This window comes from Triticum urartu, chromosome 1A, assembly GCF_056163025.1.
Source record: "Triticum urartu cultivar PI428250 chromosome 1A, HENAU_Tu73, whole genome shotgun sequence".
NCBI classification, from domain to species: domain Eukaryota; kingdom Viridiplantae; phylum Streptophyta; class Magnoliopsida; order Poales; family Poaceae; genus Triticum; species Triticum urartu.
The window spans coordinates 408,316,591-408,323,755 of record NC_141873.1 but is presented as its reverse complement, the minus strand read 5'-3'; the positions used below and the strand labels follow the sequence as shown (position 1 = coordinate 408,323,755).

The window sequence follows — 7,165 nt, the reverse complement described above, 5'->3', positions numbered from 1 at the left end:
AGTTTTCTTCCTGGGTGTAAATTTCCGTGATGAAATAACATCTGTGGATGTCTGACAAAAATAGTCAAGAAATGCTTTAAAAATAGTCTTTTGGAGGGACGCGGCGTTTTTGGTCGTACTACCATATGATCCCATTATCCCGCTCGTCCAGAAGGCCTGATCGGCAGGTGCGTGGCATTTAAGGCTCAGTCGGTGCGAGCGCTGGAAAAAGCCGTATTGCAAGCGGCGCGGGAGCGGAGACCGTAGAAGCGTACGCAGCTAGTATGCCAGTCCGTATGTCTGACACAGGTCGGACCCGCGCGGGGTGAACGGGGATGAAAAGTGGACCGGTGGTCTCGGTGTTGATTGTCGGTAGTGGACCATGGTCCAGATTTTTTCGACACGTACGATGAACTAAAAAAACATGGCGTCACGGAGTACTCGCCAGACACATAACTCGGCCGGGTGACGTCGATCCAAAAAGCACGGGCGCAGGCTGGGGGTGAGAAAAAGGGGCAGGGGAAAACAGAGAAGTGGTGTGCTACGATGGAAGTACAGGCGACTAGGGCGACGGCGGCGGCGGCGACAGAGCCGGCAGCGGCGCCCGGGGATTTCCCTCTGCATCCGGTCTGCAGGTACGTTCTCTCCATCGACTACACCGAGGTGGGCGCGGTGTCCCTCACTGGGTGCAGTTCGGCGTGCCTGGATGATAGATCTGGCGGTCGTGTGCAGGTTGCTTCCGGTCGCCGCCGGGCTCTCCGGCGATTTCGCTGGAGGACGACGGGAGCAAGGTGTATTCGGAGCTGCTGGGGATTCTTCAGTTGCTGCGCATGACAGTTGTGGGGGGGCGCCGGCTGAAGCGAGTGGTGACAGCGCGCCGGCGGAGTCCGGCGAGTCGGCCGTGAAGCCAGATCCGAAGACGCCTGGATGGATTAGGAGGTACATGGCTTACAGAAATTAGTTTAGACCTCCAGCGTCCTGATTGTTTGTTATTTCGTCAGTACGACTAGGTATAAAATTATCGTATATGTTCCTGAAGACACAGGGCAATTAAGCTTACGAATATGGGCGATTTAGGGGGGATATCCATACAGGCTTTGTTTGGCTACTTTACTTGCATGACACAGCCCTTCACGTTTAGAAATTTAGATAGCATAGTTTCAGGTAGAAACAAAAAGGGAAGTAAAAATGTGGCAGGTGAGAGCTACCTGGGTGGGTTTAGAGTTGAAGATGAAGTCGTAATTGTATGATACTGAATGGAGCTAGACCAGGGGGAGGGGGGTAGTGCCAGGGTGTGCAATTCCTTTACTTTGTTAGGGTGATAGAATAGGCAATAGGACGCAGTGGCGACGACATATCTTATGCCTGCGTTCTAATATTGCACACAAAATACATGCAGAGTACGTGTTGGCGCTAATCCAATCGAGAGGACACCATGTCCCGGGAGGATGGGTGCCCTGGAGAAATCCATCAGAGGTTTCGCGGAAAGATAAGGAGATGACGTGGTGAAGCCTGAACTTGGGAGGACATTCGACTCACTGACAGAAGCGTATGACTTCTACAATTTGTATTCGTGGGAGAATGGGTTCGGCATCAGATACCGCAAGAGCAGACTGAACCCAGACAAGAGGAAAACAAGGCAAGAGATTGTGTGTGGATGCTCGGTAAGTAGTTGTTTAAACAGAACACATCTCTCACGGATTGTCAATTACTGGCACGTGCTGACGTGGAAACGCTGTTCTGTTTATGTTTGGATCAGGGGAAACCATTGAGGGAGAACTCACGGTCGTGTCGATGTGAGTGCCCTGCTATGATTAGGTTGTTAAGGACGTCCGACAATGGGTGGTATATTACTGAGCATAGAGTTAAGCACAACCATGTGTTGACTCCAAATTGTGGGGAGATGTTGCACTGGCCTTCTCACAAACACATAGATGTGTACACTAGGGACCTGATTCGGAACCTAAGAAAGAACAACATCAACCTAAGCAAGGTGTACAGCATAATCGGGGGGTTCTTTGGGACGGTTGAGAATGTACCATTCACGAAGAGATCTCTGAGGCACCTGTGTGGCCAGATAAGCCGGGAGGAAGCTGATGATGATGTTCAGAAAACAATTGAGGTGTTTGATGAGCTAGGGGCAAAAGATCCGGAGTTCTTATTTAGGGTACAAGCGGATGAACAGAGCAAAATAAGGAATCTAATGTGGGCAAGTGGAGATAGTCGGTTGAAGTACAAATTTTTTTGGGGATGTCGTGACGTTCAACACAACTTACAGGATGAACCTGTACGATATGCCGTTTGGTCTATTCGTTGGGGTGAACAACCACTACCAGAGCATACTCCTAGGTAGGGTGCTGTTGAGAGATGAACAGGTTGAGAGCTCTGAGTGGGTGTTCACAAAGTTTGTGAGGATGATGGGCGGTGTGGCACCCCGAACCATACTAACAGGTGAGTTGGTAGGGCAATTTTCATTTTTCATATTTCGTTTTGGGTTCATTAGTGCCATCAATTATACTCACGCGTGAGCCGGTCAAAAATGCAGATCAGTGCCGGGCTATGGAGGTCGCTATTAAGAATGTACTTCCTAACACAGTGCATCGGTGGTGTAAGTGGCATGTGTTGAAGAAAGCCAAGGAAAGTTTGGGCGCAATGTTTGCGAAAAGAAATGAGTTTAGGCAGGAATTTCATAAAGTGGTGGACCACATGCTCACGGTAGAGGAGTTTGAGGAGGCTTGGTGACAACTGCTGGAGAAGCACAATCTGAAAACACACCAGTATATGACAAATCTATTTGAGATAAGAGAAAAATGGGCAAAGCCGTACTTCAAGGGTGTGTTCTGCGCCAAGATGACGAGCACACAGCGGAGCGAGAGTGCGAACCATATGCTGAAGAGCTACGTGCCTCTGGGTTCTCCGATGCACAAGTTCATGAGGTAATACATGAGGTTGCAGTTTGACCGTGCATCGGACGAAAGTTACGAGGAAAAGCGAACGAAGCTGGTAAGTTAGCTGGTAAATAGGCAAGCAAAATTTTTTTTTGATTGTGACTAATAACTGAAGCATTCCGTGGACTCAGGGCAGTGTGGTGTTGCGAACGAACTCTTCAATAGAGATAGATGCAAGTAAGATATACACGCGGGCAATGTTCGAGCAGTTCGGACAAATCTTGTACGAGGCTAGAGGCTATCGAGTAGAAGAGATCGAGAAGCACTCTCTATACAAGGCGATCCACACCAGGCCAGAGAAGCGAGAGAAGTGGAGCAGAGTAGTCTTCATGGTGAAAATGCTAAGCGGCGGTGAGGAGTTCGAGTGCGAATGTGGTTTGTTCGAGCACATGGGCATGTTGTGCTGCCATGTTCTGAAGGTAGTAATGGAACACTGGATTTAATCGCAGCACGTCTCGCTGATAACTGCATATTAAGTGCCAATTCCTGTGTTTTGCATGCCAGGTGATGGACTACTTGGGGATGACAACAATTCCAAAGAAACACATAGTCAAGAGATGGATGAAGGATGCAAGGGACATTTTGCCTGAGCACCTGCAGCACTACTAGAAAGATCAGATAAAGACTAGCACGCTCACATTCAGGCACAACCGAATGTACGTGCAAGCGCTAGAGCTGGTCAGGTTGGGAGATGCCAGTGTCGAGGCGTACGATACTTTGATGGGCTTGTTCAAGCAAGCCATGACTGTTATGGCACCGTACGACATGCAGAGGGACAGGCTGGGCCTAGAAGACCGTGGCCATAACAGGAAGCAAGCGAATGGAGTCGTCGGCAAACGGGATAATGTGGAAAAAACCAAGAATCAAGATGAGGGGAGCGCCTTGGCGGGCCTTGAACCTCCAGCTAAGAAGAGGAATGCAGGTCGCCCCACCAATGCTAGAGACAGGCCACCATACGAAGGGCTTAGCAAGAGGAGCAGATTTTGCAGTATTTGCAAGGTACCAGGACACAAGAAGACTACATGCCCGCAACGAGGAGACGCGCCGAAGGTGCCCAGGAAAGAAGGTAGATGCAGCAATTGTGGTGTGGCGGGACATAGGAAAAACACGTGCGACAGAGTTGGGGGCGACCAAGCTGATCAGCAGCAGTAGTGCGACAGCTGAATTTTTCTCCTAACTGTAGAAGCATGAGGCTAGAAAATCTTCACATTTCGAGATGAGAAACATTGTACTAGTGTTAGCAAACTAAGCGGCTGTCCCAATAAGGTGTTTGAAAAGTTTGGTTTGATATAAGGCGAACCGCGGTGTAGCTACATTTACCATCCGATATGTTTGTCCCAGAGAAAATACACGTGCGCATAGTATGGATGTCCTGAGAAGCTAGGTTGTTGACATCTGGCAGGCCATACAGTGCAGCATGGGGGGAGGTGTGATCAGTTTGAGAGTTCAAAATTCAAACTTAGTGCGGGCGGGATGTCCCACCCGGAGTTAGTATTCATAGGGGGGTGTGGGGAGGGGGTGGTGGTGTGTGGAAAGCCTTGACACAGAGTGAGTGCCGCTCCAGTGTGTTGTGTTGTTAGTAGTAGATCAAGCAAGAATGGCTCCATCCATCAGCTGGCCAAGCTCTGGAGTGCTCACCTCCGGCCTAGCATGGTCGCCCCCAACGTTCATCAATGATGAGGTTAGTGCAAAAACCCAGGTCGCTGCTATGTTTTCGTGGTATGCCCACTTGGGTGGTGGCTGAAGGAAGTTGTATGTCACTGTCTTTCAGTTTGAAGCGTCTGAGAGCGACCAGTCTGTGGGCGGGGAAGAGGTGGAGCAGGTCGGGGGTGGCGACTCGTCGGAAGCAGGGCAAGGAAACAACGAAGCTGATACGGTGAGCATAACCGGGGGTGAGGATGAAGATTTTATGGATGAATGTGTTTGTTTGATTGTTGTTTCCAATTGGTTTGTTGTTGCAGGAATCTATGGAAGGCCAGATCGGGATGAATGACGAGGCTGGCATCTGGGCTAATGCTGAAACAAATGGTGCAGATGCGGGCGCCGTGGTGGAGCTGCAAGAAGGTGGGGGCGAGCATGACCCAGAAGATTTGGAGGCAGTGCCCGAAGAAGACAGTGTGGATCTGCTGGAAGCAGGTGAATAATCAGGGGTCCACCCGACAAGCTGGGGAGAGGTGGAGGAAGAAGACGACGTGACCAGCAGGGCGCCGAAACGGGCACGTACTTAGTTAGTGACGATCATGCGTACTTTGGGTGTTAACTGCAGCATTTGAAAACAACAGGGAGGGGTGTGTGGGTCCAGTTAGTGGATGTACTATCAATGATGCATGCATGGTGCTGCAAGTCCACGTAGTAATAGCATCCGAGCTGTGTGGTTAGTGTAGGGCACTATATGTAATCAGTTGTTAATGACTGAAAAGAGTGCAACTATAGTCTGCAATTAAAAAATGTGGCATTTCCTAAGCTGGAGCATGGAAGGTATGCATGCATGCAGGAATAATTGTTTTGTGAAAGCTGCATGTAGTATCGTGCAACTGCTAGTGGGACCAAAAGCAAAGGACGAAAAGTCTCAATGAGTGCATGCAGGCTAAAGTACGCAAGAAAGGCTTGGGATGTGGTGTTAACGCTTTTTGGATTGATTCGAGACATGCGATTTTCTTGTCATGGAGCTGTAGCAGTGTCGGGTGAACAGTACGAACAGTAGTTCAGTTCCTAAAACAGGCAAAAACACTGGTCCCCATGAGGCACCCATTTCTGCATTGGGAGTGCGCGCAGGTAGTCAGCGTTTAATCTGGAACCAGCCGGTGGATAGGACCATATGGCTCTACTGACACGTGAACCGGGTGTTATGGATTGAAAAAACGGGAGGAGCAAATGCACGTAAGAGCACAGCTACGAATGGTGTGTGGCGGGCTGCATTGCTCGGGCAGACATGCATGTCGTGCTATGAGACGTGTCGAAAAAAAGCAGCGGCTCACACACAAGAAAGCGCGGGGTATTTTCGCAGGCAATGGCGCGGTAGGCGGGGCCAGTAAGTGCTGCGAGAGAGAGGAAGAGTAATTGGTAGCTGGGCTGGGGTGGCGATAAAGAGACGAGGGGCTGCTCTGCCTCCTCAACAGTAGCCATTTTCTCAAGCACAGGAGAAAGAAAAGCAGGGGAATAGAGAGGGGGGAAGCGAGGTTGCTACAGGAACCCTAGGTTTCCGGCGTGAGCGCCGGCGACATCTGCGCGGGAGGACCGGCCAGAAGCCCTGGTGAGTACCTTCCCTAGTAGTCTCTACATTTGTTGCGCGGGTGGGGTGGGGGCACTGGGGGGAGAACTCTAACAAGGTCTTGCTGGCATGTGCAAGCTGGTCGTCGATGGCGTCCTTTTCAGAGTTGGCTGCTGGTACGAGGCGGATGCGCTCGCCGGCAACGCCGAAGCGAGCCAGCTCGTGGGGGAGTTTGGGGCTAGGCGAGGGTTCAACCGAAGTGGAGCGAAGCGGATCGATGCGTGGAGTTTTTTCTGCGGCACCGCTACTAGGCGTGGGGACGATGTGCTATCCGGTGGTGGAGAAGACGGGTCTGGCCCCGATGCTCACCGTCAGGGCCTCTGGACCGCTGGACAAGAACTTCTACGCGGACTGCCTCGTGCGGGTTGACACATCTGACTGTGATACCCTGCGTTTCGCGTTTCGTGACGGTGAGACACGTGAAATAGGTAGATCCGATATGGAGAATATCATGGGCGTGGCTTCCGGCAAAAGGAAAATTAGTCTTACTAGGCCCAAGGATAAGGGTAGGCTAGTAGAGAAGGTGCAAAGTGTGCTAGGGTTACCTGTGAACAGAAACAGGGGCATCAGGGTCGAAGACCTTAAAAAGGTTATGCAGATCTGTGATGCTTATTGCATTAACCGGGAGACTTGGAAGAGATGTCTGGCTGCATACACCCTGCTTTCCTGCTGCACTTTGGTCTCTCCAAGGGCAGCGAACGCAAACGTGCCAGATGAACTACTACGTTGCGTGCAGAATCCAGTTGAGATAGGTGAGTACGACTAGGCAGGGTACATACTAGATGTACTTCGAGCTAGTGCAGAGAGATTCCAGCAGGAGATGAATGAAGGAGCTCCATCCCTGACTTCTGGGGGGTCCAACTTGTTTCTGCAGGTATGTGCATGGTTTACCTGAATAATGCCTTGCATCTATGACTGTTGCATTTGTTACGTACCTTTTGCTAACAATTACTTTGGTGTGTGCTCA

The 7,165-nt window shown here is 50.5% G+C and overlaps 1 pseudogene; it reads left to right on the top strand.

The window, feature by feature from the left end:
• The first annotated feature begins 862 nt into the window (after positions 1–862).
• On the top strand, positions 863–4,079 carry LOC147991457 (protein FAR1-RELATED SEQUENCE 5-like; annotated as a pseudogene).
• Positions 4,080–7,165: the final 3,086 nt, after the last annotated feature.